We start from the raw sequence: 10,063 nt of genomic DNA on the forward strand, positions 1-10,063 counted from the left end.
ATTATTTTTCTAAAAAAATTATGTATGCACCCTTAGCATTTCGAGGCCAATGACATGTCTCAACTTTTAAATCATTTACGGAAATCCATTTTGTACCCTTAGCTCGCAATATGTTCGTGTAATGTCCATTGTTAACATTTTCACCATGATGAAAAATAGCACTGTTAACTTTAAACTATTTAGATAAAATAAGTATTTCTAGATACATCTAGGTACTTCTATTGTAAGTGGAAAATGAGAAAGGAAGAGAGATATCAGTGTGTTAGATATCTCTGAAAGAGTTTTTTATTTTCTATGGATATTGCGGATACAAGTTTGTATAACGATAATTTTGTTTTGTTCGCTACCGCGTCGCTTGAATGAACTTATTGGATTGGATATTGTCGTGCAACGCCGTCGTCGACGTGGTGCAACGTTGTCGTCGACGTGGTGCAACGTCATCGTCGACGTGGTGCAACGCGGTCGTCGACGTGGTGCAACGTCATCGTCGACGTAGTGCAACACCGTCGTGGACGTGGTGCAACGTCGTCGTCGACGTGGTGCAACTTTGCCGTCAACGTGGTGCAACGTCGTCGTCGTCATCGAATTTTCTTATTGGATTGGATATCGTACATCAGATGCAGTGTGAATTCTTCATAATCTAACGCGCCTATGTGAACGCACCTTGACGGACAAACCCGCTTTGCTTGTGTGCGTGCGAGCGTACGTACGTGAGTTTGAACAAGAATCTGGACTGGAGAAGAAAAACGAAACGTCACAATTCTAGCATACAATTACAATATCTCAGGATCGACCGCACCAATCTTATTCGGAGTGGTCACGATTGAAAGCTTGCATCCATATTATGTTATTAAAGTGCCGTTAGATTTTTAAATAAGGCTTTAGTTCCTGAGATATTTTAATCGAAAGTTTGGGTGACGTGAAATTCTGGATAAGCTACTTGGTAGCGCGCGACGTCTATGCAGTGGCTCTCTTCGCTCGGAACTTTGTTTTTTATGTACTTGGCGTCGCGACGCTACCGCGTCGCTTGATATCGAGGTTCCAGATAATCGATTGAAGTTATGGCAGCATTTACAAAAGGTTCGCCAAGATTTTTGGCGACGCTGACAGAAAGAATACCTTGTTGGAGCTACAACGCCGACATAAGTGGATGAGCAGAGAGGAGAATTTAAAGCCAGGAACGTTAGTACTTTTAAAAGAAAATAATTTGCCTCCTTTACAATGGGCAATTGGGAGAATTGTAAACGTCCATTCAGGCGAGAATGGTATCGTATGAGTTGTTAAAGTTCAGACTGCTAACGGAGAATTCAAGCGATCAGCAAGAGATGTTTGTTCATTACCTATAGATAACAGTATTGATTCAGCGAAAATTAATGCATAGAGGTTAGCCAGTTCGAATTGAAAGAGAGTCTTTCAAGGCGGGCGGGATATGTTTGCCGCTTATATTACGTTATAACAATTATTTAGTTTATAAGAATTCAGTTTGTTTTAGGTTTACTTTTATTTGCCACAGGAGCTCGAATTTAAGTTGCCGTTACTATTAGAATATATATATCAAGCTGCGCGCGAAGTCATTGCGCATGTTCTTTGTTAGTTCGCAGGAAGAAAGCACATTGTAAGTCACGCCCTGTATGCTTGTGCCTCGAATAAAGAGTTTCGTGTAAAACAAGGCATTGGATTTAATAATTCTCGCATTCCGGACTGTGATAGTCTGACACAAGGACTGTGATAACCCGGCACATACAACATTTTTGTAAAGTTTTCTTTTTCTTTTTGGTTGGCGGATTTCCTTTCTTCTCTATTGGGTTTACATTTTCTTTTTCACTTTGGCTCATATTTTCTTTGTCTATCTGTGATCTCTGTAAACGAAAATATTTTATATTAAAATATTTTAATAACATTTTCTGTGTGTATTATAGATTCCTGATATACCAGAAAAATGGAAAAAATTGCAAAAAGGTTTGAACACCATTGGGATTTCCCACGTTTTCTCGGTACTTTGGATGGGAAACATATCCGAGTCAAGACTCCACCTAACTCAGGATCACTATTCTATAATTACAAGAACTTTTGCAGTATTGTAATATTGGCTGTAGTTAACTCGAATTACGAATTTATAATGGTAGATGTCGGAATGAATGATCGGGTATCTGACGGGGAAATCTTGAACAATTCAAAATTTGGCCATTTACTTAATACGAACACATAACCTGCATATTCCCTTTGAAGAAGTGCCAAATAGTGCACCATTTGTTTTTGTAGGCGATGACGCGTTTTCTTTGGCATATAATTTGTTAAAGCCTTATAGTCAAACAAGATCAATTTTAATAACAAGTATAGAAATCTTTTCTTCGCCAGGGAGTTCTAAATTTTAGATGCATATTTTAATCGCGATACTGGCAATATCTGATGGTTGGACATATTTTTTATATATTTTAACTGCACGCCAACAAATTGTAAGCCGTTCTGCGGCACTGGTCGATGTCGATCGAGATTTAGCGAGGTATGATTAGAGCGCCCCTGACGACGAGAAGGTTAGAATAAAATATGGCGGAAAAGAAGAATACGTGCCTCATTTCATTCCTGCTAAAATCTTAAGAATAAATAGGCTTACAATATTCAGAAGTGGGATACGGTGGCCAGTGTGGAGAGCCGTGACGCTGTGTGCTGCGGTAATCACCGGAAAATTGAGTCGTAACGCTTCGTGCTGCGACAAGAAGGAAGTCGAGTCGAGACGCTTCGTGTTGTGACGGAAGAAAGTCGGGTCGTGACGCTTCGTGCTGCGACGGAAGAAAATCGAGTCGTGACGCTTCGTGCTGCGACGGAAGAAAATCAAGTCGTGACGCTTCGTGCTGCGACGGAAGAAAATCAAGTCGTGACGCTTCGTGCTGCGACGAAAGAAGATCAAGTCGTGACGCTTTGTGCTGCGACGGAAGAGGATCAAGTCGCGACGCTTCGTGCTGTGACGTGAAGTTAAGTAGTTGCAACGAGAGCCGTATAGGTTAGGAAAAGCCAGCGGACAAGTAAGTCAGAGTGGAATACGATAACTACTGATCACAATGGACCCGAATGACTTAACGAGCAAATCAAAAATAGCTGAAGGCAGAGAGGATTGCCGGTAAAAGACCGAACTAATTTTGAGGATACACGAGAGCAATCCTACGGATAGCTGGGTCGACGAGGCGGCCAGGCTCAGGATGAACCCAGAGGAAGGCGAACCAGCGGTAGGCTGAGGAAAATGCACGGAGAGAGGAAGGTAGATTAAGGTTAGAGCAACTAGAAGTCGAGCTGATGCGGCGTGAGCGAGAGCTAATGGAAAGAGAGCTCGAGCTGCTCAGAAGAGAAAACACCATGTTAAGAGCCACCGTTTCGCGTATTAGCATTAAAAGCATTGGTGAGTTGTTGAGCGAATATAACGGTTCGGCAGCTGATTTTGTAAGATGGAAAGCTCAACTGATGCTGTTGCGAAACACATACGGACTGGATGACAACGCCACTAGAATCTTATTGGGTTCTAAGTTGAAGGGGAAAGTAGGGATGGGCGATATCATATCGATATTTCGAATATCGACATTTCGCAGTCAATATTTCGTTATTTTTTATCGCTATTTCAACTGTCGATATATCGAGGTATCGATATTTTAGTGCCAATATCGAAGTTCGATATTAAATATGGACGCGAATTTGAAATGGACGTATTAATTGGCTATCAAATAGAGAATTTTTGGGGACCCTAAAACTTCTCTATCTGATAGCCAATTATAATACGTTCGACTAAGCTTGTCGTACGACACATGAAATCTCAGCCTTAAAGGGAGAATTGTGCGCATTACAAAGCCGGTTGTTGGCATACGAGTGGAAACGATTTGTGACCCAGCATCTCATACATCAGCCTACTGGCGTATGGGCGAATTCGTTCCCTGAGCCATAACAGAAAGAAGAACATATATGAATGAAAATCAAGAACAAACTCCTGGTAAGATTTTATTATGAAAGAATATTATTTGATATGCAGCATGCCAAGTAATGTATATAGTTTATACTATGTTTCAACCACACATTTTTTCATGAAAAGTTCATTTTTATGTTTTAACTGCTAACTCTTTCTTTGTAATGGTGGCAGAAATTTTGATACTCGTCATCTAATAAGGATTCATTTAGCAATTTTCTTCTATTTTTGTGTGTAACTCGTGTTGTTTCTCTACCCTGTTGTACCCTCTAATACCCTCTAATAAATTATATGCTTGTATATTTATATATTTGCATATTTGCTTGTATGATTTTTCAGCATGAATGAATGAAAATTAATTGAGATATTGATTGATGGCCCATATAATCTGATATGAGAAGTGTTAAGTGTGCTAGCTTGCTCCTCAAACTCAATGTAATTCGCATTCGAATCCAACAGTACGCATTTTGCATATATATGTTTGCATTTATCATATTTTTAACCAATTAAAATTAATCCTTTTCTACAATTTCTTCCAAATTTTAAATTAATCATTCTATATCACTAAAATGTTTCTAAAATCTTTGTTCGTATAGTGCCACCAAAAAGCATAGTTTGGAAACATTTTATAAAAACTACTGAAGGAGCTGAATGTAAAATTTGTCTACAGAATGTGAAGGCTGGAGGTAATACAACTAACCTTCACTCTCATTTAAAGCATTCTCATAGTGACTTAAAGATAACGATGCCTAATGTTACAAAATCAAAATCTTACAAAAGAAAACAACCGGTAAGTTGTAATCTATTTTAATAATTTTTTCTATATAATTAGATTATAATAACACATTTTGTACTTACATCAATCTGATGAAGATTGCATAAGCGTTGAAGAAAACATTTCTATACCTGTGTCACCAACACCCTCCTGCTCATTTTCAATAATATCTCAAATGTCAACATCATCTACAACGTCAATTCAGTTTCAACCTAAAAAGCTTAAGACCTCTAATAAAGTAAAGCAACAAAGACTGGATGTGTCTATCGCAAGGCAAAAGTCTTTACAAGGTAAGAATACTAAATTTTCAGTTATTCTATTAGTGTCTTTAGCTTTTTGATATGACTCATATATTTTAATCAATATTAATTGAGAATTTTTAAAATAGAAACAATGAATGGTTCAAATAAACGAAGGTACTTATAGAATACAGATAAATTAGATTGTTAGGCTTTCTTGTTTAACTAATTTGAAGAATCTAGTTTATTTATTGATGATAATGATATATTAAATGATGATTAAATAATTTATATAACTTGTTTGAATGTTACTGTAACCTGCTAATGTAATTTGTTTTAGATGGAGGCTCAAGAGCAGCAGATATTACGAATAAATTATTATTCATGCTTGCGAAAGATGCATTACCTTACCGAACAGTGGAGAAAGAAGGATTTCAAGTATTTATGAAAACGCTTGTTCCTCTATATAAAATTTCGAGTCGAAAAAAAATAATGCAGTTAATGGAAGAAAAATATAATAGTTTGTCAGAAGATGATGAAGAACAAGCTTGCAACTATCTCGCACATGTCATTAACGACTGACATTTGGACAGATGTATTAAACACAAAGAGCTACATAAGCTTGATTGCTCATTGTTTACTAGAAAACGCTCACAAGTCTTTAACAATTGGCGTGACCGAGCTAAATGATAAACATATTTCTGCAAATTTAGAAGAATGGTTATTAAAAATAACTTGTGAGTGGAAGATTAAACATGAAAGTATTGTCGCTGTGATGTCAGATAATGCACTAAATATTAAAAAAGCAATAATAGATGCTTTTGGATATGAAAAGCATTTACCGTGCTTTGCTCATACACTTAACTTACAAGGAAGGTATCCCAGGTGTCCCTCTCCGATTTTAATGAAACTTGGTGGGTTTGTAGAGGGGGTCAAAATATTCGATCCGTGTTTTTTTTATTGGCAACGAAACATGTTTAAGGGGTGAAATCAACCCTCGAAAATCGATGAAATTTTCGTTTTTCGGCTATAACTTCTGAACGAAGCATGATAGCGCAATTTTGTAAATATACAAAATGTACAGAATTTCGAAAGCTATCTACCGACATAAAACTTAATTTTCTTGCATAAAAAATACGAGTTCTAGAACTCAACATTTTTATTTTTCCACTAATAAACATGAAATTTTTTCTATTGGAGAGGTTTTAGTTATAAGAAAACGTGTAATAATGCATTTTTGTTCCTACATGTTAGAAAAAATCGAAAATATATTTTAACTATGCATGAGTAGCAAACTTGCAAGCTGCAGTGGCGCCGTACGCCGACCATGTTGCGCGTATTATCATTAGCGAATACGAATTCGCTGTGTGCATTAGTTGCATGATGGTCAAGTTATTAAACGGTAGAATATTCGAAAAGGCGAAAAAAATTAAAACACGATATAGAGTAATTGAAATTCAATACGCAATAAAGCTATAGGTGGCCAATAAAGACATTCATCACGGCGGAATTCACTATGGCATAATAATATGTTTTTCAGATGCATATTTTAATCGCGACACTGGCAATATCTGATGGTCGAATATATTTTTTTTATTTTTTTTATATCCGACCATCAGATATTGCCAATGTCGCGATTAAAATATGCATCTGAAATTTAGAACTCCCTGGCGAAGAAAAGATTTCCTGTTAATATGTTTTTCGTTTAGTCCGTAAAAACTTAAAACTCTGTAGACTTCGCAAACTCTTTTTTCTAATACGTTATTGCGTATTGAATTTCAATTACTCTATATCTTGGTTTAATTTTTTTCGCCTTTTCGAATATTTCACCGTTTAATAGCTTGACCATCATGCAACTAATGCACACAGCGAATTCGTATTCGCTAATGATAATACGCGCAACATGGTCGGCGTGCGGCGCCACTGCAGCTTGCAAGTTCGCTACTCATGCATAGTTAAAATATATTTTCGATTTTTTCTAACATGTAGGAACAAAAATGCATTATTACACGTTTTCTTATAAATAAAACCTCTCCACTAGAACAAATTTCATGTTTATTAGTGGAAAAATAAAAAAGTTGAGTTCTAGAATTCGTATTTTTTTATGCAAAAAAATTAAGTTTCATGTCGGTAGGTAGCTTTCGCAATTCTGTACATTTTGCATATTTATAAAATTGCGCTATCATGCTTCGTTCAGAAGTTATAGCCGAAAAACGAAAATTTCATCGATTTTCGAGGGTTGATTTCACCCCTTGCTGCGACCGCCGCGGGCGCTCGAGCGCTATCTGGGTGGCGACGTGTCGATCGCGTACAATCGTCACCGCTATCAGACGTACGACGAGCAGATCTGCGGGTAGTTGTGCCTGCGTTTTCTCCGGAACGTCGAGTGGTAGCGGTTCGCCATGTCACTGACCGGTAGAAGCAGCGTTCTCACGGTGAGCTACTTCCCGCCCATCAATCTAAGCGACGGTCGCTACGAGCTCGGTCTCGCGGACTTTGAGACCCCTTAAACATGTGATGCAGCTATCGCTACGCCACGGCCGTCGTACACGGCGGCTAACGCTCGCGACGCCTGCGGGCCCGCAAACCGCCATACGCGAGGCCCCACCAAGCGCCACTGTCCCACAGAGCACCGCGACCCCCGGACCACGGGTCCGGGGGTATATAAGCGCGAGCCGCGAGACCACCGACATCATTCCTCGGCCAGAGCTCTCCAACTCTGGCCTTCCTAAGTCTGCACGTTGAGCAGTCAATCCGCCTAAGCCTGCACGTTGCACAGCCAACCCGCCTAACTCTGCATGCTGAGCAGCAACGCCTAAGTCTGCGTGTTGAGCAGCGCTCCGTCCGAGCCTGCATGCTGAGCAGCACTCCGCCTAAGCCTGCATGTTGAGCAGCAACCCGACCGCCTAATCGCGACTCCAATTCCGCGACTGCGATTCCGCGACTCCGATTCCGCCACTGCAATTCCGCAACTGCGATTCCGCGACTCCGACTCCGATTCCGCGACTTAGTTTAAGATTAACCGCGTCTTCCGAGTCCCCGCGACTCCACCGCCTAGTTATAAGCCTCCGCGTACATGTGTACACTGCAAAACATGTCCACTTTAAATATAACGGAAAAAAAGGAATTTTTTCCGCTTTTACTTTAAGTGTGAAATTAAAGCGGAATCATATATATATATATATATATATATATATATAATATATATTTGTCTGATCATCCGATGGCAATTCAAATTCGTCACAATCACATACGGTACATTTGTCTCGAGGATTACCACGTCGATCGATTCCCATATTGCTTGGATTACGACGATTAGACAAAAATATATGTCTAACACTTTATACCAAGGTAACTCTACAACTATAAAGATGATCAGAAGAAAGTCACGCTGCTGCCATATTGCGAGTTGCCATAGTTACGTTATTTTCGTCCGCTTTAAATATGTATGACCGAAATCGTAACCGATGATCACATCCTTTATAATATCCGTTATAATGCTAGATTATTACCAGTCCTATATAAATTATATATATATAATATAAAATCCTTTATATAAATAGGACTGGTAATAATCTAGCATTATAACGGATATTATAAAGGATGTGATCATCGGTTACGATTTCGGTCATACATATTTAAAGCGGACGAAAATAACGTAACTATGGCAACTCGCAATATATTTTATATATATATATATATATATATATATATATATATATGATTCCGTTTTAATTTCACACTTAAAGTTAAGCAGAAAAAAATTCCTTTTTTTCCGTTATATTTAAAGTGGACATGTTTTGCAGTGTAACCACTAAATAACAGAATATATTGATTTCCTTTTCTAAACCGGCTATCAATTCATTAAAACCCCCCTGTCGCCACGGTTTCACCGACTCTGGGTAACTCGCGAGCTGTCCGCTCACTCGAAGCACGTTACAAACATGTTTCGTTGCCAATAAAAAAAACACGGATCGAATATTTTGACCCCCTCTACAAACCCACCAAGTTTCATTAAAATCGGAGAGGGACACCTGGGATACCTTCCTTGTTAGTGCCGTCTAAAATAATAGAAAAAGGTAAAATCGTTAATGATTTGTGCAAGAAGGTAAAAAGTATTGTCGCATATTTTAAACATAGCGTATCTGCAGCGGATCAGTTGCGAGCACACACAGATTTGAAATTGATTCAAAGCGTCGAGACACGTTGGAATTCCACCTACAACATGTTGTATAGGTTCATAGAATTATCCGATAAGATTAGTTTAATACTTTTGAAATGCCCTACAGCACCTGCAATGCTAATAGCTTCCGAGCTGCAAACAGCGAAAGAATTTATAAGTTTGTTACAACCTTTTGAAGAAGCTACAAAACTTGTTTGTGGGGAATCGTATGTTACAGCAAGTAAAGTTATCCCTATAGTAAATACTCTAAAATGTAAATTAGAAGAATGTGAACCTACTACGGATAGTGGTGGACATATGAAGAAAATGTTATTAGAAGAGTTTTCTAAACGATTTTCGAATATTGAGCAAGTATCTTTACTCGCTATAGCAACTATATTAGACCCAAGGTTTAAAAATATAAACTTTGTAGATAAAATCGCATGTGCACACGCTCAGAATAAGGTGACTAGAATAATAAATGAAATAACTATGAGCAATCTAAAAAATAGTGATGCGAGTACTACAATAGTGCTAGAAACGTGCCTAGAACTATACGAGAACTATTTTATAATAAGTTGAATTCTCGAAAGACAGCCAGCAAGCATATTACCTCTATGTTAAAAATTACATGTTTTTCGGATAAACTAATCCTTTAAAACATTTTCTAATTATTATTTTCGTCACAACTCTTTGGAAAGACAATGTACGTGCCTAGAACTATACGAGAACTATTTTATAATAAGTTGAACTCTCGAAATCCAGCCAGGATATCACCTCTATGTTAAAAATTACATGTTTTTTGTATAAACTAATCCTTTAAAAAAGTTTCTAATTATTTTTTTCGTCAGAACTCTTTGGAAAGAAAATGTACGTGTCCAGAACTTTACGAGAACTAATTTATAATAAGTAGAACTCTCGAAATATGGCCAGCATAT

At 38.0% G+C, this 10,063-nt stretch overlaps 1 long non-coding RNA gene across 1 annotated transcript; it reads left to right on the plus strand.

The window, feature by feature from the left end:
- The first annotated feature begins 953 nt into the window (after positions 1 to 953).
- On the plus strand, positions 954 to 5,435 carry LOC109611061. Its single transcript, XR_002193382.2, has 4 exons — positions 954 to 3,976; positions 4,546 to 4,739; positions 4,823 to 5,014; positions 5,304 to 5,435. It is a non-coding gene; the product is annotated as an uncharacterized LOC109611061 (long non-coding RNA).
- The last annotated feature ends 4,628 nt before the right edge of the window (positions 5,436 to 10,063 follow it).

The sequence above is a fragment of the Ooceraea biroi genome, chromosome 8 (genome assembly GCF_003672135.1).
Source record: "Ooceraea biroi isolate clonal line C1 chromosome 8, Obir_v5.4, whole genome shotgun sequence".
In the NCBI taxonomy this organism is placed as follows: Eukaryota; Metazoa; Arthropoda; class Insecta; order Hymenoptera; family Formicidae; genus Ooceraea; species Ooceraea biroi.